General features: G+C 40.2%; 1 long non-coding RNA gene across 2 annotated transcripts in view; it reads right to left on the reverse strand.

The window, feature by feature from the left end:
• The window catches only part of LOC110344743 (uncharacterized), a 66,428-nt gene that overhangs the window by 332 nt on the left and 42,690 nt on the right, over positions 1–23,406 (reverse strand). Inside the window, exon 6 of one of the 2 annotated variants that reach the window (XR_015443114.1) lies at positions 9,577–9,638. The exons of the other annotated variant lie outside the window; for it this stretch is intronic. This is a non-coding gene — a long non-coding RNA (uncharacterized LOC110344743). Of the gene's footprint in view, positions 1–9,576; positions 9,639–23,406 lie in introns of those variants that run through there. 2 annotated transcript variants of the gene reach the window in all.

The following is a 23,406-nucleotide window of genomic DNA, read 5'->3' on the forward strand; positions in this document are numbered from 1 at the left end:
TCTTAAGATCTTAACTTACTACGTGAATAACTTGGGTGCTAGGAAAAATCAGGATTAATGTTCATTGGAAGTTAAATCTTGCCTTTTTCCCCCTTAAGAAAATTCTAAATGTTAACAGAAGCATGGATCTTCTGAGAAAGCTACAGGTTTTCTCTTCCAAAAAATGCTTTTGTTGCTAATTAAAATTAGTCTAATTTTGAAATGATCACATCATTAAAGAGTATTTCAACTGATATTGATTTGATGATAGCTACAAACATCTTAGAATAAAGAGCCTGGTGTGTTAGCATTATAAGGTGCTCTGATTAAACTTAGATCCCTGAAATTGATGTCATGAGCTCCTGATACCTCTTCATTTGTCTCCCAACCCCCCTGCATGGAATAATTAGGAATACTTCACTCTATGCAATCCACGTTTATTTTAATTTTTTTACAGGGATGGGAGATGGCTGAATAAAGTGCCACTTTTTTGCTTGTCGATGGTATTACTCTAGCAATATCTTAATTAAGTCCAGAGTCAAGATGAAATATGTGCCCCAAGTATGTTTCTAATCCTTTCAAACTTACAGTTTTGATGTGTGATCCTGGGCTAATACTTTAGAATGGTGTCTGTTATGTCAATAAATCTTAGAGGTGTCATCCGGGATGTCTTTGGTGGAAAGAAGAGGGTAGAGGGTGGGGGCACAATTTCAGAGAAGCTTCACATTATATCCTGGGGCAGGCCCTTTTCCACACTGCCTACTCCACACAAATATCCTAATTGTGCATTTCTTCTTCCCTCTACTTGCCCAGCAGGTCAACCTAGCATCTTGGGCTCTCATTCTGTCCAAACTTTAATGACTTGCTTGAACCAGCACTGAAATTTATCCCATTCACCATTTTAGTCCACATGGATCTTCTCTTTCTTTTTTTAAAAAATTAACTTTATTGGTACATTTCAGATATACATTATGATTACATGCATCATTGAGAATTTGTACCTGTACATTATATATTTTAGTTCTTGTTTTTTTTTCCCATTCCCCTTCCCTTCCTTCCACCCCTCCCTATTTAGAAAAGCTTTGTTTCTGTTTTTCCCTTCTTTTCTCATATTTTTTCTTTCCCTTCTTTCCTCCCTCCCTTCCCCTTCGAAACTTTGCTTCCTATTTCATATTATCTATCATACACTTTGTTTCTCTGTGGAAGTCAGTATGGAGATACCTCAAAAAACTAGAATTAGAGGTCCCATTTGACACAGCTATTCCCTTGTCGGGCATCTTGCCCAAAGAAGTAAAATCACCATACCTCAGCGCTATACGTACACCCATGTTTATAGCGGCACAGTTTGTAATAGCTAAAATTTGGAAGCAGCCCAATTGCCCATCAACTGATGATTGGATAAAGAAGATGTGTTTTTCATTTTATATAAAATGGAGTACAACTCAGCCATGAAGAACAATAAACTAGATCTCTTTCTTTACCATTTGGGAAAGTCACCAATGATGCACGAAATTGTCTCAGCGATTCATTGTACCTTGATTCATTCATTTCACACATACCTATAGACCTTTTTCCTCATATGGGGCACTATTATGGTTAGAAAGGTGAGAAAGATAGGAAGATAACATCTCTGCATTAGGGCATTTGCATTTTGGAGTGTGGCAGGCGATAAACAGCTAGACAAATATATAATTTCACACTGTAAAATGTCCATGAAGGAAAGAAAGAAGGTAGTATATCAGAAAGATCAGTGATGGGGAGCCACGTGAAAGAGACCAGGTTGATCTTTCAAAAGGATGGTTTTCATTCAAAGGCCTTAGGGAGGAGAAGGGGAAGCACATTTTGGGAAATTCATGATATTCCTGAGAGTCCATACATGGTTTTGTGTAATGTTCCTATCCTTTTGGTTAAGAGATTGAGCTCTCCTTAAAGCCAGACTGGATATACCTCCTTCCCTGTGCATGCTGACACTGAGCTGATCATGGAGGCAGTGCCAAATAGGTACTTGCTGAGTTTAACTAAAGGAAAAGGGGTCTTGCAAAGAAACATTTGCCCAAAGTAAGCACATTAGTCCATTTTATTTTCCATCCTTTTTTAATTAATACATGTTTGCAGTACATAATGTTTGCATTCCTTGTGTACAGTTGGTACACATTACATTTTAATTCCCTTTTCCCATCCCCTTCCCCTCTCTTTTCTTCCCTCCATGCATCTCTTGATTCCCTTTCCATTTGAGAAAGATCTATTTACTTCCTATTATCTATCTTTTATTTTACTCTTTATTTACATTTTGGGTTTCTCATATAAGAGAAACCATGTGATATATAAGCTTGCGTGTCTTATTTATTTCATTTAACATTGTAGTCTCCAGGTGCAACCATTTTCCTACAAACAATTCAAGTTTATCCTTCTTTATGGCAGGATAGTCCATTTTCTATTATTATCATGAAATACTTGAAGCTTGTCACTTTATAAGAGGAAGACATCTACCTCATACTTGCAAGGCTTAAGGGCCCAGTGCTGGTATTGTTTCTGTTCTGGTAAGGACTTCATGTTAGATGGTGGATGATGGCAGGAGTACAGGTAAGAGGGACCGATCATATGGTGAGACAGGAAGCCAGAGACCAGAAAGGACCAGTCTTGCTCTCTTGTAACAACTCACTCTTGTGGGAAATTACTCAGGGCCCACAAGAACTACGGTAAATAGCTCCCACAGGATTCATCTCTCGATACCACCACATCAAGGGTCAAGTTCATGGGACACATGAGTTCTTAGTGGACACACTCAGACATGCCCAAACCATACAGTAAAGAAGATGTTCCTAGTTAGTCACAAAAGATGGTGACTTTGTCTCTCTTCTTTGGTTATCTTATGAAGAAAGTCTAGGCTCCTGGGATTTAGCCAAGATCTAAGAATTTAGCAGAACTTCACTGAAAGTTTTGAATCAACCAATGTGGCTTCAAATCTCAAACCCATTTGATGCTGGATCAGACTTTTTGTTCTGAGCCTCTTGGATATGAACAGACATGAAAGCCAGTGTTCACATTGTCCTGTTCTTTGACCTGCTGCTAGTGAAGGTGCCAACCATGATGATGACCAGTTGATCCTCGGGGTGCCTCCCTGTGTCTACTCATCATGGGAAGCACTTGATTTTTGGCATCGTAAGTGGCCACTTTTAGGGAGAAGACAACAGAGTTAAATTCTGAGGCCATTTTAGAGGCATTGTGTCTCAAGTCTCTTCTTGCATTGTTAGTAACATACTCTGAAGGAGGGACCAAATGGAGTGGGTTTATTATTTTTTTGTTAGCCGCATTTCAAAAACTGTTTTGATTCTTCTTCTGACTTACAAAAATTATCAAAACAACTCTAGCTGTGTCTATTTTCATCTGCATAGGATATTTGCAAGGATTCCAAAATAGAAGACATTTTTTACACAATGAGATGTATCATTGTTTGTGATGTTCTTTGTCTCTAAATACTCTAGGATTCAGCCACATGACTATGGACTCCAATGCCCTGTGAGACAATTGTGGACATGCTGTGCCACATTTCCCTGCTTGCTTGAAGGAGGAATTCTGGATGGATGACAGATAATACTTTGGATCTTGATTTCAATGATTTTTACTGTTTCTATTGAGTTTTTAAAAATAGAGTTTTGCATTCTTCCTGGCTTTGAGTTCTAGTGGAAGATAACAGATGTGAACATTTTATGGTATCAAATATACAATCTTAACACATCGAGAAGATACACAAAGTGGAAGTCCAACTCAGCTGCAGTGCCAGGGGGTGACGGGTGAAACTCTCACTGAGCTGTAATTACAGACCAGCAACCAGCCCTAACAGATTTTCCCTCCTGGGAACCCTGTGACTTGGGTCAGGAACTGTACAGAGCTGATCACTTTGCTTCTCCCTTGCCAAGGTGAGTGTTTGTGATGGCAGCCTGCAGCTTCTTTGGAAAGAGAAGTGTTAACAGAAGGGAACAACCACAGAGTGGAGAAGAATTCCTTCTTGCTGGAGACCGTGCTGCACATGGAAGTATGGAAGTAGGTAATCCTGCTTGTCTCCTTCTAGGAGGATGGATGACCTGGCCCTCAGGATGAGTGCTCCAATGTTTCTATAAATCTCTGTAGATTCCTGGATGTGGGACTGCTGCCTTCCCTCATAGCAGTTGTGGAATACAGATCTTTCCAGCCTCCAGACCAGGGCTTGAGGAGATGAGCCCAAGAGTAACCAAGTCCTACCTGACCCTTAGACTCTTTCCAGTGTGTGCTGAACCACTTCAGCATCCAAGCACCAGTGTCAGCATCACTATACTTCTGGGCTGTTTTTTCTAGAACCACTGAAGGTCATGTTTCCACACAGCTGATGGGAAGTGCCAGGAGTGAGTAATCCAAGCAACAGGCCTCAACCAAGGACTCTTGATGACTGCATATAAGTACACCAGCTCCCGTACCCCTTAGGTGGGATTTTTCAAACTCTATCATGGCACCAGGTACCATTGTGGTAGCTGTCTTAATACAAGGGATAATAAACAATATAATGAATTTATAAATTTTAAAATTATTACAGTGAAAGACACATTGCCATTAATCCTCCTCAACATACTTCCCTGATTTGAACACACTTTCCCTATTATTCTTGACCCTTTCTGGCCCAAGTCACAGGCAGGCTGCTAAAACATTAGGTGTATCCCATCTCCCTTCTTTACTAGATCTGGCACCACGCATCTTCTGGTTCAAAGCCAAAATGACCGTGAAAGGTAAATGTTTTGATTTGATTTAGGACACTGAGGAAATCAAAATAGCCCAACTAAAGACACTCACCAAAGAGGATTTCCAGAACTGCTTCAGAAAGTGGCAAGAATGATGAGATAAGCATGTTCAAAGCGAAGGGGAATTTTTAGGTGATTAGTGGCAATGTGTCTTTTGCTGTACTAAATTAAAAAATAAATATTCGCGACTCTGTAGTCCAAAGACTGTATAAAGTATCATATGCCAAGAAGGGCCCATTCAAGAGACAGAGGCAGATTGGCTTTTGTAACAGGCCCTTTTTGAGATAATCTATTAGCCTATTGACCCACAAGTCACCTCTAGATCTCATCTAGTCTCAGCTCTTAACACTTCATGGTGAGAATTAAATTTCATATGAGTTTTCATGGGGACATTCAAAGTATGGCTGTTAGCTTCTGGGGAAACTTACACTAAGATCCCTGAACTCTTAGAGGTATCCACCAGGCACCCAGTGGGCACGTTGCTGGACCTTTCCTCTTCTACTCACCATCCAGGGATTGAAGTCTACAACCCCTCACCTCTGCCCTGAAGTGGTTCTAGCAGACAGGTCAGATAAGGGCAAAATCAAGAACTCTCCAAGGAAGATTGCTAGCAATGATCTCTGGAATCCGCATTACAAATAGGGTTGCCACTTTTAGCAAAGGGACCAAGGACGTCTCCTGCCAGCAGGTATGATGACTGGATTTTTGAAGGATTGGTAGGAACTGGAAGAGTAAAAGCAGAGAGATGGGAATATTCATGGACTAAATAGAGAATCACTAGTAAATGGTCTTGGCTGGAGCAGATCAAGGATTTATGAAGGGAAGACTGGGACACAAGGTGGGAAAGGAACACTTGGAAAATGCTAGGGGTTTCTGCACCCTACCCAGCACTCGTGGAGGAATTTAGAGTAAGATTGAACATGTATCAATGCACTTATCTATGGAATTACATTGAAATAAGCCCTCCTCGGTCTAGTTTAAGACTCAAGCCATTCAAAGGCTTAGGTGAATCAAGCAGAAAAAAAAAAAATAAAAAGAAAAGCAATGAGCTCGACCTGTCAACTGTGAGGATAACAAGGATCACAATGGTGATAAATGCTTCTCTAGAAATGTGAAATTTGGAGGGAAAGTAAAATGAAAGCCGCCTGGCCCACTCATACCAGCCATGAAGTCGGGGAGCAGCAAACCTGAACTTCAAGCCTCTCCGTTTACCTGGACCTCTCACAAGCTGGGGTTCAGGGACTAGCTTTCCAGGCAGGACTAGAAGACATGCCACTGTGTTTGTTTAGCACCTTGCAAAATTTCCCATTCCAGAACCTATGGGAAGCCCAGGTCCTGAATCCATTCTATTAGGTTTGGGGAGAGAAATAAAGCAATTCCTGATAGAAGTCAGAGCCAAGGCAATTCTTCATGCGCAGGCTTGCTCTCACATGGCCCTCGACCTGGCTTCCTGGAGGCCTCATGAAAGACGTAATGGTGCCCCAGACAAGTCTCGGGCTATCTGGCGTGTGGCCGGTCCTCACGCATCCTGAAAGGGAGTGATCATTTCTGTACTGCACAAATATTGGTGCTGCTTGGGGTTAAAGATTTTTTTTTAAAGTGAGATACTTTTAAACTTTTGAAGTATTATACGTTTATAGAAAAGTGCACAAATCGTAAGTATATAGTAGAATAACGTTTTTCACAAAACACACATTCATGAAATCAGCTCCAAATATTATCAGTAACCCCAGAAATTTCAGTAGAGCCTCCTTTCAGTCAGTATTCCCTCTGACCCAAGGACAGGATCCTGACTTCTGTGTTATTTATCTATCACTTAAAACAATAGTATATGTTGAGTATCTCTCATGGTTTCTATGGGTCAGGAATCTGGGAGCTTGCCTCCCAAATGATGCCATAAAACCCTTATCTATCCCATTGCAGATAGACATTGACTACCAAGAATAGTTTTGCTATGAAGTATTTATGTTTTCTGCTGGTTTGCTTCATAGCCTAAGTGTAGCCCATGGTGGCTGTCCCATGAGAAGTCATCATTATTAGGGTTTCCATAAAGATGATTGGGAAACCTCTTATTCCCCAAAGTTCCAGGTTCTCTGCTGGTCAAAGCTGAGAGTTGATACCAGGAGCCAATTTTCTATTTGGGAAACACTCTCTCTTTTTTGTTTTCCTCTTCTCTCTCTAGACACACCAAGAAATTAATTAGTATTAGTCCCAGCTTGAGGATTAGCCAAAAGCCCTCCCCTCTGCATGTTTATCTTCTCAGAAGCTGTAGCAAGCCCCAGGGAATCAGAAGCCGTAGCACTTTTCTGACTTGTTCTCTTATCTCAGGAATGGCCTGAAAGAAAGATAAGCAAAGTTTTTTCATGGGTGAACTGTCCAATGGGAACAGCTTCAGAATAGACAGGTGTGAAGTTGCCTAACAAGGCAGCAGGACCCAAGATAGAGAGAGGGGCCCTCTGTGAGCCTCTCCAGTGAAGCTTTGAGATGTAGCTCTCCCTGCAGGTATCATTCAACCTGGAGCCAGAAGTGCAAGTGGGTCCTGACTTCCGAGAAGTCCCTGGTTGAGGTAGAGAGGGTGTAGGGCAACAGGAACAACTGCAGGTATTCTTTTTCTCTTCCAGAAAACCACTCCATGGTCTTGTATCTTGTAGTTCTGGCTACTCGCTTCTCTGCTCTTCATAATTATATTCCTCTAATCTTCCAGTGTGGAGGGAAAGTACAGGCTGTCCTGCCTTTATCTCTTTTGTGGACTCAGCCCTGCTTCCTTCTATTGGAGGCTGCCCTTTGGTGCCTCAAAGTTTTCTGGGGCCCTGGACCTGGGACAAGAGTGCCTTCTCCTCTCTGGAGAGGCATCCTCAACCAATGACTGCAGGACTTAGCAAGCAAGCACCTGGGCTCCTCATCCCTCACATGAGATGGCTCAGAGGTGTGTGCTTCACACTTGCTCCCCCAGTTCCCACTGTGATCAGGCCTTCCAACCCACATTAGCAAGTTTCTGGAAAGACTCTCTTTATTAACTTTTCCTTCCTCACGTTCACAACTCCCTATCATTTCTTTTTCACCTCTCAAATAAATAAACCACTTAGCGTAAAACACTCATCTCAAAACCTTGTTCTGGGAGAACTCATAAATATATATTCTTCCCTGTTCTGCCACGCCCAATACCTGTTGTTGGAAATCTACTAGAATCAAGAGCCAAAAGAGCCTCTTTTCCCTGAAGCAGCTTCCCTTCCTAGTGGGGAGACAAACAAAAACAAAACAAACAAACAAAAAAACCCCCCAAGGAAACATGAGCAAAATGATGAGTAAGAGTGCAATTCACAGTGAAAGGGGTTGTTAGAGATTAGAGAGCCAGGAAGAGCCCTGGATAGGCTCAGTTCTGAAATACACAGCCAGGGCTGCTCTCTGAGGGACTCGCCCACATGAATGCATGGCTGGCCACTGCCCCTCCCTCCACGCTTACCCCGGGTACGTAGTCCCAGGGGCTGCCATTTACTGTGGGCTGCCCTTGGGAGACCCACCCATGCCAAGGTCCATAGGCCAAGTGGGCTTCCTCCTGCCACTGCAGTCTCAGATTAGGGCTACTCTCTGTAAGCTCCTGGCTGCATACTATTCTGGAAACAGGATCTGGTTGTTGAGACTCACAGACCACAGAACAACAGAATAAGGGTCAACATTTATCAAGAACTTCCTATATGCCAGACTCCAGTATGGAATTTGGAATATATATATTGAATACTCCCGATAACTATTTGGGGCAAATATTTTAGCACTGGTTTTAGAGAAGTCAACTGAGGTGAGAAAGGGCAGAGTGACTTCTTTAGGATGTCCCTGCCACCACAAAGCCAGGCTTGAGGCTCCAGCCTGCATGACTCCCAACTTGATAGCCCTGTGTCAACCCACCATGCCATGTGTATACAGCTAGTTTCTTTGAAGTCTCTCTGCTTTTAAACTAATGCAGTACTGTGTCAGTCAGTCTGATTAAGCATCATCCCTCCAGGGAGCCTTCTGAGATGGCCAGTGTCAGAGACAGAAGCTGAGTTCTGGACCCCTGGTCTGCTTCTAAGGGTACCTGGGACAGAGGACAGCTGGCGTCGCTAGAACGTGGCTGGCGATTTCCTTTGACCTGAGTGTACAGGAGGCTTGAGAAGGTCAAGAAGGGACTCAGAGGGCAAGGCTGGTTTGTGTGTGCTGGTTTTTTCTCAGTGTAATTTCTCAGGTTTAGCATCCTCCTCCTGCAGATTTACTTTGTGATAATAATAACAGTGATTATCACCTTTTACTGGCCTTTCATGTTGGTAGCCATATTTAGTGATCAGCATTTTCTAAGTAATATCTTAGGTAATTTACCTCCTACCCTCTGCTCCATTCTGGAGTTTGCTCTAGACATTCATCCTCTTTAGGAGAGAACACATGGGCACAGGTTGACAGCACCACACAGAATCGTAGCCTTTCAGAGCTTCTCAGGGATGAGTTCTGGTGTGGCAGTCAGAAGGACAGTGCCAAGCTCTCTCCAGACTTATTTCGCAACATTTTCCTGTAGTTCTCTGGGACGTGTTCAACAAAGCTTGTTTCCTTTGCATTCATCAGAGCCTGGCTTCTGTCAGTTTATGTGTTTTTCAAAAATGTTGTCAATTCTCCACTTTTGGAATCAGTTAATTATCTAGTTGACTGTCTGTTCAGACAGAGGAAAAACCAAATTGCGTAGGATCTCACCCACCTCTCTGCAAGTCATTTCGGTAAACATTCACTGCAGCCCCGCTGGATGGCCAAGCATGTCAACAAACATAAGAAGGGTAATGAAGAGGTGGCTGGTGGAGTGTTACCTTTGGGAGACAGGTGCACCAAGCAGAAAGGGGGATGGTGTTGGCTGTATCCTCACACAATCTGAGGGAGAAGAGAAAAGAATGTTGGTGGGGCAGAGGTGCACAGAGCTGGGTCCCGCAGGACATGTTCCAGCAAAAGAGACTGGACACCTTTGCCTCCTCCTGTGCAGCACAGAGCTCCCTGTATGGTCTCATGGGTCTGGATATCTTATGCAAACATAATCTTGGCAGGATCATAGGAAAGGCCGAAAGATTCAAGGACAGGACTTGGGATCCAGGTGACAGAGATTAACAGGCAGCTGCTCAGGGAAACTCTACTGGCATAAGATGAGTGCCAGGTGTTGTCTTTATCTCACTTACATTCTTATCTGTGTCTGTAGAGAGTCAAAGGGAAAGGAGGGCAAGAGGAAGAAAAGGGAAGGGAAAATAGGGAGGATGCTTCAGTGTTGGCCTGTTCTTGAGTAGAGAAGAGCAGGCCCCTCTAGCTGGCAGCCTCTCAACACTGATTGCAAAGCCTTAGGAGACTTCTCTGACCCAGGGCTTTCTTCAGGATGTCCTGCTGCCTGCCCCAGACCATGGAAATGGATGCCAAATTGACAAAGCTATGGATACTTGTTCCTGGGCCTGAATGTCACGGTAGTTTCCTGCTTCATACATGAGGGATAAGATGTGTGAAGGGTCTGGATTTTTCCTGTCAAACATTAGGACCAAATGAGTGCTCATGAGCACAGGTGTTTGGATCCAGGAGACTTTTGCAAAAGCACCCAGAGCTTCTTAGGAACATGAATAGGGAATTGGGGGTTAGTTTATTGTCATGGAAATTAGAGAGTCCAAAGAGAGGGGTGTGATGAGGGCTCTAAAAATTAAACATAGAATTACCATTCAATCCAGCAATTCCACTTCTGGGTACACACAGAAGAGAATTGAAAACAGGAACTTGAAATGATACTTTATTTTTATTCCCACATTCATGATAGTCTTACTCACCATAGTCAAAAGGTAGGAACAACCCAAATGACCAATGAATGGATAAATAAAATGTGGTATGTGTAGATAAGTGACTTTTATTTAGTCTTGACAAAGGTCAACTGGGAAGGTTTATAAATATGAAAAATCAACAGTTCCTAGTGACATAGCAAATTTTACCTCTAGGAAACTATCCTATAGATATACTTGCACATGCAAAATGGTGCATACGCAAGTTTTTTTTCATGGTAGAAAAACATGTAATAGTAAAAACTTAACTCAATGTCCATTATTAGGAGACTGTTTAAATAAAGCAAGTCATATGTACATAAAAAGAAAAATATGCAGCTCAGAAAAAGAAGCTATGTTAATGTTACTCAGTAACAAAGAAGTAAACGCATATAATAAAGTACATTTTTTCATTAAAAAGATGAGGAAGTCAAAAAGATAAATCTATATTTGCTTCTTTTGGCCTAAAGAAACAGTGTGTGGATGAATAAGAAACTAACAATAATTTTCTTCAGGTAAAGGGGGAGGGATGAAAATAAGATATTTCTGGCTATGCTTTAATTTTAAGACCATTAATGCATTATTTTACTTAAAATTTAATTTAAATAGTAAAACTTAATTTAAAAAATTAAAAACCTTTGAAGCTTCACTGGAGACATAAAAGAAGACTGAATAAATACATTGACATATTATGTTCCTATAAGGAAAGGCTTAATACTCCAAAGGTATCAGTTCTTCCTAAATTCATTTATACATTCATTTGAAACCAACAGCTCAATGTGTAGAATCTAATGTTCACATAGGAAATGGAATGTTCTAGAATTATCAGGAGAGTTTTGGAAAAAAATAATGAGAGGTTTATATAATCAAATATACCACTAAAATATACAAATCAATTAAATTCATTAAAATACCATATTTATTAATTATATTTTATTATTATATGGAAAAAGATAAATATATCAACAAAAAAGAATGGACAGTCAGGAAAGAAGTCCAAGTGTACTTGAAAATTTATCAAACTATAAAAACAAAACAAGAATTTTATTTTGCAACATTAATAAAGCTAAATGCAAATAGGTCAGAAATCTGCACATTTTAAAACAACATTTTAAAAGTATAAAATGAAGTGTAGAATCATTTTTATGGACTTTGAAGACTTTCTAAAAGTGAAGAGAAAAATCAAGAAATAACAAAGAAGAGTAATCATATTTTGCTAATTAGAAATTTAAAATTCACCATCTATATGGTTATTTTTTAAAACTAATTTTATGGGTACACTTTAGGTATACAATATAATGACATTCATCATAGGAAATTTGTACCTTTACATAATCTATCTTGGTTCTTATTTTTTCCCCATTCCCTTGCCCTTCCTTCAACCCCTCCACCCCTCCCTATTTATAAAGTCTTTGTTTCTGTTTTTTTCTTTTCTCATATTAATTGCATTCCATTCCTTTCCTTTCCCCAATCCTTCCCACTTCCCCTTCCCCTTTGAACCTTTTCTTCCTACTGCACAATATCTATTATGCCTATCTATTATGCACTTTCAGTTTCTCACACCAGAGAAACTATTCAGTATATGCACGTCTGTCCTATTTATTTCACTTAAGAGTATTGCCTCAATGTGCATCCATTTAGCTATAAATGTCTCTTAATTTCTCATTCTTTATGGCTGAGTAGTACTCCAATAAATATGATTATTTCAACTTACTAGTATAAACAGAAAGTAAAAGTGAGAAGAAAGGCTGGGGTTGTAACTCAGTGGTAGTACATTTGCCAGCATACGTAGGCCTTGGGATTTATTCCTAGAACTGAAAAAAAAAATTAAGAAAAAAATTTGCCATGTCAATACATTTTTGCATTCTAGAAATAAATTTAGTGAAAGGTATGCAAAATCTCTGTGATTAAAACTATGAAACAGTAATAATGATAATTTTATTATATACTATTTTAAATAAATTATTAAGGTCTACATAAATGGATTTATGTATGATGTGCTTTGGTTGGACTTTAGCTATACTGGTTCTCTTCAAATCATTTATATATTTAATGGAATCTCAATGAAAACATCAGGGTTTCCATGCCTAAGAATAGCTAAGATACACCTTAAGAAGGAGGTGGAAAGCTTTACTCAATTGCAATTCAGTAATTAAGTCTGTGGTACTGGTTCAAGTATGCAACAAACAGGCCAGTGCAACAGGGAAGAGGCGAAAGGGTGTTCTGGACACTTGATTCACGATGAAGGGCCCCGAACATTGGGAAATCATATCTTAAATACGGCTGGGACAACTGGATAGCAACATGGAGCAAGAGGTAACTTGGCTCCCCACCACATAGCATCCCAGAGCCCTGTGCAAAAATCCATTCTAGAAATCTTGTAATTCTACATTGAAATGAAAACTATGAAGCATCTAAGGAAAATATCAGAAAATATTCTTATTGCCTTAGGGTGGAAAAGACTTCTTAAATAAGATATCAAAAGCCTTACCATCAAACAAGATTGATAAATTGAACTACATTCAAATAAAAAGCTATTGTTCATTAAACAACACCTAAAAGGGGCAAGAATAAATCACAGAGAGGGAGAATATATTTGCAACACAAATAATCAACAAACAATGTGTTCCTAGAATATGTAAAGAAACTGCAAATCTCTACAAAATGACACATAACTGTGCTGGTTATTAATTTATTGCCTCTCAGCTCCAAATTCACCCTATTTGCTTCTGCTTTGTAATACTGGTGCCAGACTATGACACTAAGTTCTGCTTTCCCAGCTAGTTCTGTGCCAGGCTCTGTCAACAGGGGGCACTGAAGGAAACTGTAAGGATGGAGAATGAACAAGGATTAGCTTTTCCACCTAGTTTTTCCAGAAGTAGGTAGATCAACATTTTGAGGTGGGTTCTCTGTAGCATTTCCACACCAGTATGAGGCTTTTGCTTTTCTGGGCACAGCTCTGGGCAGCTTTGTCTTTCTTGCAGAGGCAGGGGACATATTTCTGCAGCATCCTCATCATCTGAAGGCTTTGAATCCCAGTTTTGAGAGGTCTCTTTTGCAAGCTGCCAAGTGTTTTCCTTTTTCCTCAACCCTGGGGGGTGGTTACTTTCTATAGTTGCTACCTACATAGGCCTTAGAGTTCTCTTTCCCCTGTTTTTGTTGTTAGCCATCTCTGTCTTTCTCCTACTTGGACTCTGGCTGATACAATAACCATATAAAATAATGACAAAGATTCAAACAGACACTTCATCACAGAATGAATATCCAATTGGCAAGCAAACATATTTAAAAAGGTTCAGCTTTATGGCTCACTTGAGCAATGCAAATTTAACTATATGCAATACCATTACATACTCATTAGAATGATTAAAATTAAAAAGACTAACAATACCAAGTGTTGGGGAAGATTCAGAGTGTATAGTCAGTATATAGTCAACTTAAAGGGAGAAAGTCAAAGGGAGGAGAGGCTTATTTTGATTCATGGTTTCAGAGGTTTCCATCCATGGTTGTCTGGTTCCATTTCTGTGGGTGGGGTTGAGGTGAGGCAGAATATCATGGCAGAAGGGGCTGAGGAGGAAAGCTCCTCACTTCATGGCAGTCAAAAAGGAGAGAAGTTGAGAGAACCAGAGAGGAAAGGGCCAGGGACAAGATATAGTCCCCAAATCACATGCACTTTCTTCAACTAGAACCCACCTGCTAAGTTTCCATTACCTTCCAAAAATGTCCCTCAGTTATAAATGTCATCAATGGATTAACCACAGATGAAGTTAGAGGGCTCATGATCCAATCATTTTCTGAAAGCCCTACCTCTGAGCATTTGAGATTTGGGGGTATATTTTAGATTCAAACCATAACAGGAAGTAACCAAAACTCTAACACTATTGATAGGTCTATAAACAGATAAATGACCAAAACCCAATCTTATCTATGCTCTTTAACCAATAGTTCCACTCTTTGTCATATACTCAAATGAAATGCACACAAATACACATTGAAAGACATATACAGAATGCTCATGACAGCATTATTTATAAAACCCAAACTGAAAAGAAACCCAACTTAAAGGTCCATCAAAACTAGAATGGAGAAATAAAGCATGATATGCATATAAAATGCAAAGTTGCACAATGATGGAAATGAATAAAGGGTAGCTACCTGGCATAACAGGGATGAGTCTCACATCAAACATGATATGGACCAACAGCAACAAAGAGCCAGACAGGAAGAAACCAATGGCATGCAGTCCATATACATTTTTTAAAAGCCAAACTCATCTTCTGATAGTTATTACTACTGTGCAATCATTACCTTTGGGTGGAGGAAGAGGGTAGTGACTGGGAGGGTTTTAAGGGAAATTCTAGAGTTTGTACAGTGTTCTGTTTCCTGACCTGGGTTCTGGTTGCATGAATATGTTATTTTGTGGTAAATGATTTAACTATGCACCTTTGATTTATGTTCTTTCCTGCATATGTGTTATTCTTTAATTAAAAACCTAAAAACTTATGTTTTTAACTAAAAACATAAAAACCTAATTAAACCTTAAATTAAAAACCTAGAAAAAAGGTGAAAGATTGAGGTAAAATACTGGACATATTTTTATTAGTAAATGTTTAATATACAAAGTGTTTAAAGAGCTCCTATACAAAAAGGACAGGCACCTTATACAAAAATGGAGAAAGGTTGCAGTAAGCCATTCATTTAATACATACTGTTGGCCAATACATACTGTTATAGCCCCTTGGTTGCACAAGAAGCATGATAAATTGGGCCCTGAACACTAATAGAATCTGCCACCCATCTGAATAGGAAATGAAAAGACTAATAAAATGTTGGGGGTGATGGGGAAAAGGGCCACTTTACTCTCAGGCAAATATAAATTGGTACCACACATTTGGAGGGAAATTTGGCAATATTTATCAAAATAAAATTTCAATAAATCTTTGGTTCAGCATGTCACTTTTAGGAACGCTAAGATAATGTGCATACATTTTTAAAAAGATGTAAGTAAAAGAATGTCCATAACAACACTGTCTATATTATGAAATAAATGGAAAATTAAATGTCTGTAAATCAGAAGGCAGTCAAGTACATTTTCACAATGGAATAGCATGTGGCTGGTAAAAGGAATAATGGATCTCATTCTGATTGGGTGTGAAAAATCTGCTCTGAATCTAACTCAAAAAGCAACTCTCAGATCAGTACATTAAAATTACAGCCTCAATGCAAAAGAATTAAAGACATAGAGTGTATTTATAATGATGTCTCTTAAGTTTTACTCTACAAGCCTATGTACCCCCTAAATATCTCACCAGAATATTGTTCAATGACATAAGCAAAGTATTAATAAATGAATAAGGTCCCCTCCATGTGGCCTGATAGGAAGCAAAAGCCCCGGATGTGAGTTCTTGCTGTATCCTTGAATCCCCTGTTGGAGGTGGTCGGGCCCCACTACACATGCATATGAAACCCACAGGATTTATTATTATATGGGGAAGAGAGAGAAGGTGAGCAGGAATTTCTATACTGAAAGGAAATTCTTTAAAATAACTTTCAGCTTGCTCATTCTTGGCTTGCAATAGCTCTCTTTGTTTAGGAACTGTAGAGTATCCTCGGCCTGGGACAAAGTCTGACAATACCAGTGACAACAAACTATGAGCCTTGAATGTGATTTTGAGCCACATTAGAAAGAAAAACAGGTGAAGTTCATTTTAATGATGTATTTAATTTAATTCAATATATCAAAAGTATTATCATCTCAGTATATAATCATTATAAAAGTCTTGATGAGATAAGTTAGTGCTGTGGATTGGATGGATGTGGTTTGTCCCTAAGGGCTCCTGTGCTGGAAGCTTGGTCTCTGTATGATGATGCTGACAGGTGCTGGATCTTGACCAGGTGGGGCCCAGTGGCATGTGATCAGGTCTCGGGCAGTACCCTCTGCAGAAATACAAGCTGCATGGTAGAAGTGGGCCAGCTCTTGTGGAACTGGATTAGGTCCTTTGGGAATGAGTTCTCATAACCAGTAGTCCCAAGCCTTTTTGGCACCAAGAACTGGTTTCACCAATGAGAGTTTTCCCATGGACAGGAGTAAGGAGTTGGGTGGGGTCAGTTTCAGGATGATCCAAGGGAGCGCACAACCTCAATTCCTTGCAAGTGCAGTTCGCAGTAGGGTTTGTGCTCCTATGAGAATCTAATGCTGCCACTGACCGGACAGGTGGCAGAGCTCGGGCTGTCATTCAAATGATCAGCAATGGCTGTAATACAGATGGAGCTTCAGTCATTTGTCTGCCCCTTGCCTCCTGCTTTGCAGCCCTGTTCCCAACAGTTTCCAGATCAGTACTGGCCATGGCCCAGGGGTTGGGTCCCCTGTATAAAGTGAGCTCAGTTGTCTTGGTTTTCTGTCTTGCTTCTTCTCTTACCATGTGATCTCTTTTTTCCACACGTGTCCCTTACCCCTTGTATGTTCTCCAGCCACGATGTCATTTGTCACATTGTGACATAGTCCCATAACCCTCACCACAGACCACCAGACATGGCCACCTGATTTTGGACTTCCATCCTGAAAACTGTGAGCTAAAACCCTTTTCCTTAAATGTCACCCAGCCTCAGGTATTTTGTTGCCACAACATTTAACAGATTAGGATTTTTATATCTCATTTTTTGGTAAACTCTTCATATACAGCCCATCTCAGTTTAGATGCTACATTTTTTCTTGATCTATACTTGTATTTCACAAAATTCCCATTGAAAAAGATTCAAGTACCTAAGTTGTTCCAGATATATCTAAACATATTGAAAAATTTTGCAAGAACTGAATTAAATATCAGTCTTATTTGACTCTAAGCTAATTAAATGAAGTAAAAATTAAAAATCCAGTTTCTCAGCTGCTGTAACCACATTTTAAGTGCTCAGTAGCTGCATGGGGTCAGGGCCCCTGCACTGGTGAAGCAGGTATAGCCCAGGCCCTCCTGTGATGGAGAGGTAGGGCTGGGCACTCTGGGATGGGAGCTTTTGGCCCAGCCAGATGGCGTCTCCAGCCTTGTGGTGGGATCATATCTCCTCTCTGTATTCTGAACATGTGGTAGCTCCAGGCCTGGGGACACCCAGGTGAGGACTGGAACTCAGCCAGCTTCCAGGACAGGCATCTGGCTCCACTTGCCTCTGACACCTGGCTGCCTGACATTTACTCAGCAGCCTTGGTGCCACCACATGGAACTGGTGAGGATAAACAAGGGGCCCTGTGGGTTTCCTCTGAGGGACTGCATTCCCAAGCCATGAGCCTGAACTTGGAAACACCCAATAGGATGACCTAAGCTGTGATTTCACATTGTGCCAGCTTTGGGGGGCAGGTGGTGGGAGCAGCTGGGCATTCTCTGTGGATGGGGGTGGGGTGAACCTCAGGTCCTCTCAAGGCATGGGGGCTGCTGTTTTTGAGGCTGAGCAAGTCCATGGTGCTGTCCAATCTGGAGCTCTCAGGGAGACAGGTCACAGGGCCCCAGGACCGCCATAGTCCCAGCACACACATATCAGAGGTGACTAGTACATCCTTTGGGAGCCAAGGGAGTCTACATATTGAGAAACTGTTCTTTCTTAAGTCAGTAATGAAACCTTTGTCCTAAATCTCTTCTTGTGAATCTTGCATCTTTCTCAATGAGCTCTGGGCTGGGAAGACCACATGTTTCCATCAATATTCTGGTTTCTCTTTTGGTGAAATTGAAATTTCATGCATTAATTCATCAGTACTATGTGCCAAGCAGGTGCCATGGGTCCAACCAAATCAAAGCATGCTCTCTCCTTCCAGGACCCCACAGATCAGATGGGGAGACCCAGGGTACCTTTGTGTTATTGAGAACTGTCTGCTGAGGAGATTTAGAAAGCACTGATGCTTGGGACCCATTCAGAATTCTGCTTCAGTTTATCTAGGGTGTGGCCTTAACATTGACTTTGAAAAATGTGGGCATAATGATGGATGCCTGTAATTCTGTCACTCTGGGAGGCTGAAGCAGGAGGATCACAAATTCGAGCCCAGCCTAGCAAGCTAAGCAACTTATTGAGACTCTGTTTCACAGTGCAAAACTTTAAAAAGGGCTGGGGATGTAGCTCAGTACAAAGGTCCTGGGTAGCTCAATCTCCAGTTAAAAGAAAGTGGGCTTCACGCTAAGTGATCCTCATGTGCAGTCTGTGCGAGAATCACTGTTTAAGATGTAGTCAGTGGTCTTAGTGGCTACTGGGTGGCTTTCAAGAGTTCTACTTGCATCCCAGGACTTCTGTGTTCCAGGCACAGCCAAACTGATCCTTTGAAGTGTAAATTAGGTGAGAGTCTTCCTCTCTCCAAAACTTGCCCGTGGCTCCCATTTCTCTTTACCTAACAACTGACCTATCTTCCAGGTTCTGCTCCTCTGCAGCAGCTGCCCCTGCCTCCTAGCTGTGCTCTGGACATCCCAGGCTCAGGCCTGACTTTGTTTTTTCCTACTGAAGATCAAACCCAGGGCCTTCACACTGAGCCACATCCCTAGACCTATTTGTAATTAAAAAAAAAAATTGAGTGGGATCTAGCTAAGTTGCCCAGCCGGGCTTTGAACCTGCAGCCCCCTTACTTCTGCCTCCCATACTGTGAATGTGGAGCTTTTGCCTCTGCTCTTCCCACTGCTTTGGGCCATGTTCCCTCAGAGAGGCATGTGACCAACACTCTCACCTTCTTCTCTCCTTTGGTCCTATCTTGTCTTCTCAATGAGGGGCTCTCTGATCCCCTCCTAACCTGCTGCCCTTTAGCCTGCACTCCGATTTCCATGATATTATCACCTTCTATATGATTTACTGATTAGCAGTGTGTAATGCTAAAGATATTTGACTGCTTTGTTCCTTGATGTATCTGGTGCAAAGGACATGCCAGTTATGATGGGTGCTGGCTACTATGGCTTGAGTCCCCCCGCCCCCCCAGTTCATGTCCTGGAAACCTAATTCCTCAGGGTGACAATGTGGGGTGGCAGGCCTGGTGGGAGATGTGTAAGTTATAGGGATGAAGCCCATATGGATAGATTAATACCTTTCTCACATCAGTGAGCTTTTGCTCTTGTGGAATAGTGAAAGCAAGCTGATTTAAAGCAAGGTTATCTGTTGTGTTTTGTCTTTTTTGCATATACCTGTTTACCCTTGTTTTCTGCCTTGGGTTGAAGTAACATAACTCCCCACCAGATGTGGCTACTCAATTTTGGACTTCCCAGATGATGAGCCAAAATAATATGCTTCTTTATAAATTACACAGTCACAGATATTCTGTTACAGCAACAGAAAACACATTGAGAGAGATGCTCTGTAAACATTTAATAAATACACAAAAATCTGCAGAGTACTAACTGAGACAGATTCCTGGGTCAGTGAAGACATTTAACACTCTTTGTCCACCTACCATCCAGAATGACAGGAGGAGTAGAGGGAGAGCGACATGCCAGTGCCTTCGCTGGAATTAGAGAACATGTGCACTGTGAATAGGTCAGAAGCTACAACAAATTACTGCTAAGTAGAGTAGAAAAAAGGTAAAAAAGAAGAAAATAGCCAAAAGGAAATATACATCTACTTTCCTGAGAAAGCAGTAGGCACTGTGGACATAGGGAAAATCGTGACCCAATCCATTTAAACTTCTGCATTTTAAGTAGTGTGAACAGGACTGAGGGCAGGTCCTAAGTTTACCGTGAGCTCCTAGTTTTTAGCTACTATTGGTCAATATGCTGGGAAGTAGCTGTTCTGAAGGTTCAAGGTTAAGAATGGCAGCAGCAAATACAGAAGCTCAGGTGACAGTCTTTGCCAAGGCCATGGACTGTAAGGCCAGGAAGCAATAGCATTATTCCACACTGGAAGTGGAGGCAGACCTAAAGGGAAAACTCCATTTGGAGAGCTAATCCTTGGTGTTTGGCTTCAGCAAACACAGAAAAGGAGCTGAAGGAAATTGAAATTTTTCTGCTATGATTGTCTCACAGTGTCTTTTCTACTCCTCTCCAGATGCCTTGTGACTAAACTGGTTTGCAAACTCATGCCAGCCCATCTTCCAGCTTCAGATCTCAATGTAGCCTGGTGGGCGGAGGAGAGGGGATTGGGGGAGAATCTGCCCACACTGTTTGAAGCGTTTACCTAGTTTGGTAGACTTTTTCTTGTTTTAGTTTGAATAATGTGGCCAAAAATAGATACCTATGAAAAGATTGCATTAAACTGGAGAATATGGCAGTTATAACATACTTAAAATATATTGCATTATTTACTGTGTGCTTTCAGTTAAATTCAGGGAAAAATGAACTCTGTAAAATGAGGTGAAAGATGTGAAAATGAGCAAACAGACTGAAATGAAAGAGGAGGTTCCTAAGTGACCAAAAGTCTATAAAGAAACAAATAGAAGCATAGTGTAGGTGAAGGTGGCATTGCAGGTATTAAACTGCACACACAAAATCAAACCAGGGATACAGAGAACAAATACAGCAAGCTCTAAGAGGGCAGAATTGCTTTTCCAGGCTAAGAAGACAGACACTCTGAGGGCCAGGATGACAGACATGAAGGAAATAAAACAACTATCCAAATACTCTTTCAAATATCAAATGTACAAAGATTCATTCAGAATTTCAGAATAAAAGATTTGAGTTACAGGAAGAAATGGCGAGCAAAAATATTTATACCATTGATATTATCAGAAAGAGACCAGAAAAATACAACTGAGTCAATTATCAAGGATATAATGGAATAATTCTCTTTAGGGGAAATAAAAGCATTAATCAAAAAATGCACAAAGGTTTATATCTACAAGTTTGATGAGATGTGTTTGATTCCTATACATAACTCCAGTGAATACTTTTATTTCCAGGGAAGGAAAAACTCCAGAAGGGAGAGAAAAGCCAACTGCAACAGAAGAAAGATTAGGCTGTTTTCTAACCTATTCTATGCAGGATTTGGAGGAAAAAAGAAGTGGAAATGGACTCATCCTTTTTGGCAATGTGGCAGGCTTGATATCAAGAGAAAAACTTTTGCTACAGATGATTCAGTGCTATAGCACACAGCTTAAACCACACAGAGACAAACTCTTTATGCAGGAGACAAGCTCTGGCTATGCTCAAGGTAGGTGGTCAGATCAAAGGCAGCTACATATAGTCAGCAGCCCTGCTAGGTGCTCTGGGAAAAACATACCCCACAGAGAAAATGTAATACCTTTTTATCTTGTCTTTGGCTCTAGATGGAGGGAATAAACAGAAGAAAGATTCTTTAAAAATTTCTAGTATAAATCATTGCATGCATTTGGGAATTAAATTTACACTACTATTCTGATTTGAAAATTCCCATGAAAATTTATGGTGGTTTCAGGTGGGTGATGTTCATAGGTGCTTAACTAAACCTTCTTTGGAGGATCCATTTTAAATTCAGGCTTCAAAAACTCTAGTAGATAAAATTCTAGAGACCATATACTAACAATCAAAAATTATAAATCACATGAGTAAACAAGCCACAGTAACAAGAGTTAGCAGGAAAAAAAATCAAACATGGAAAAATCTATACTATTGTAATGATAAAATTCAGAATTTTAAAAAGCATGCTTATTATGATTAAATAAAGGGAAGTTTTTGAAATTGTGTCTATGGAGTTAGAAACTATGAAAAAAATGACTGGGAACAATTTTAAAGAGATAATAGAGTTTATAGGAATTAAAAAATCTCAATGCACAGTTTAAAAATATAGAGATGAAAATAGAGTGTGAAAGCCTAACATATGTCTCTTCAGAGTTCAAGAATCAACATATTGAGAGAACTGGGGGAGAGGAAATAGCCAAAAATATAGGGACTGCTAATTTTTGATATTGATAAACAAAGACACACACACTAATCAACAGATTCATGAAGCTCAACTACTTCCCTACTGAGCAAGTATGAGTAAGTCTATATCTGCAAACCCTTGAGAAGAAAAAGGAAAATTTTAGAGTGGACAGAAAATGAAGAATAGTACATCATAAGAATAACTACTCTGGAACGATCAACAGCAGAGCTAAAACCTGGAAGACAGGAAAACATATTTACAATTTTGAGAAAATTACTCTCAATTTAGGAGTGCTGGGTATGAAATTGTATCTTACAAGAATGAAGATGAAATGTGTTTCACAACAAGAAAAATATAGAGTTTAAGAGAATGAAACTCTTAGAACTACCAAAGGCCTTTTTTCATAATCGAGAAAAAGTGTTCTGAGATATAGGGAAGAATAAACAATGAAAATTATATACATGTGGGTAAATCTAATTAAACAATGACCATATAAAGCAAATATTTCTAAAATGTATAGTACAAACTGCGCAAAAATAATATATTGAACAAAATTAGCACAGTTAAGTGGCAGTTGTTAAATATTCTGGGGTGATTATATTACTTTGTAAGAAGGAAAAGATTGATTAGTCAGAAGATAGAAGAACAGAAGGTAAGAAAAATCATCTACATTTAAAAATACATCAAAGGATAGAAAAGTAAATAAAGAAAAGTGCAAAAAGAAAGCACAAGATTAGGTGGATATGGTGGTACACTCATGTATTTGCAATTACTTTGGAGGCTGACATGGGATGATCACAAGTTCAAGGCTGGCCTGGACAACTGAACAAGATCTTGTCTCAAAATAAAAAATAAAAAGGACTGGGAATGTAGTTCAGCAGTAGAGAGCTTGCCTTTATGAGGCTGGCCCTGGGTTTAATTTCCAGTACCACAAACAAACAAACAAAACACAGTATTAACAAAATTAAATGGAAGAAATAAAGTCAATTTTGTAACAATTTTTATATTAAATGGAAATGAATTAAAGATTCAGGATGAAGGACAAATATTTTCAGACTACATTT

This window comes from Heterocephalus glaber, unplaced genomic scaffold (genome assembly GCF_053883595.1).
Source record: "Heterocephalus glaber isolate CG9 unplaced genomic scaffold, H.glaber_assembly_v1.0 deba00001561, whole genome shotgun sequence".
In the NCBI taxonomy this organism is placed as follows: domain Eukaryota; kingdom Metazoa; phylum Chordata; class Mammalia; order Rodentia; family Bathyergidae; genus Heterocephalus; species Heterocephalus glaber.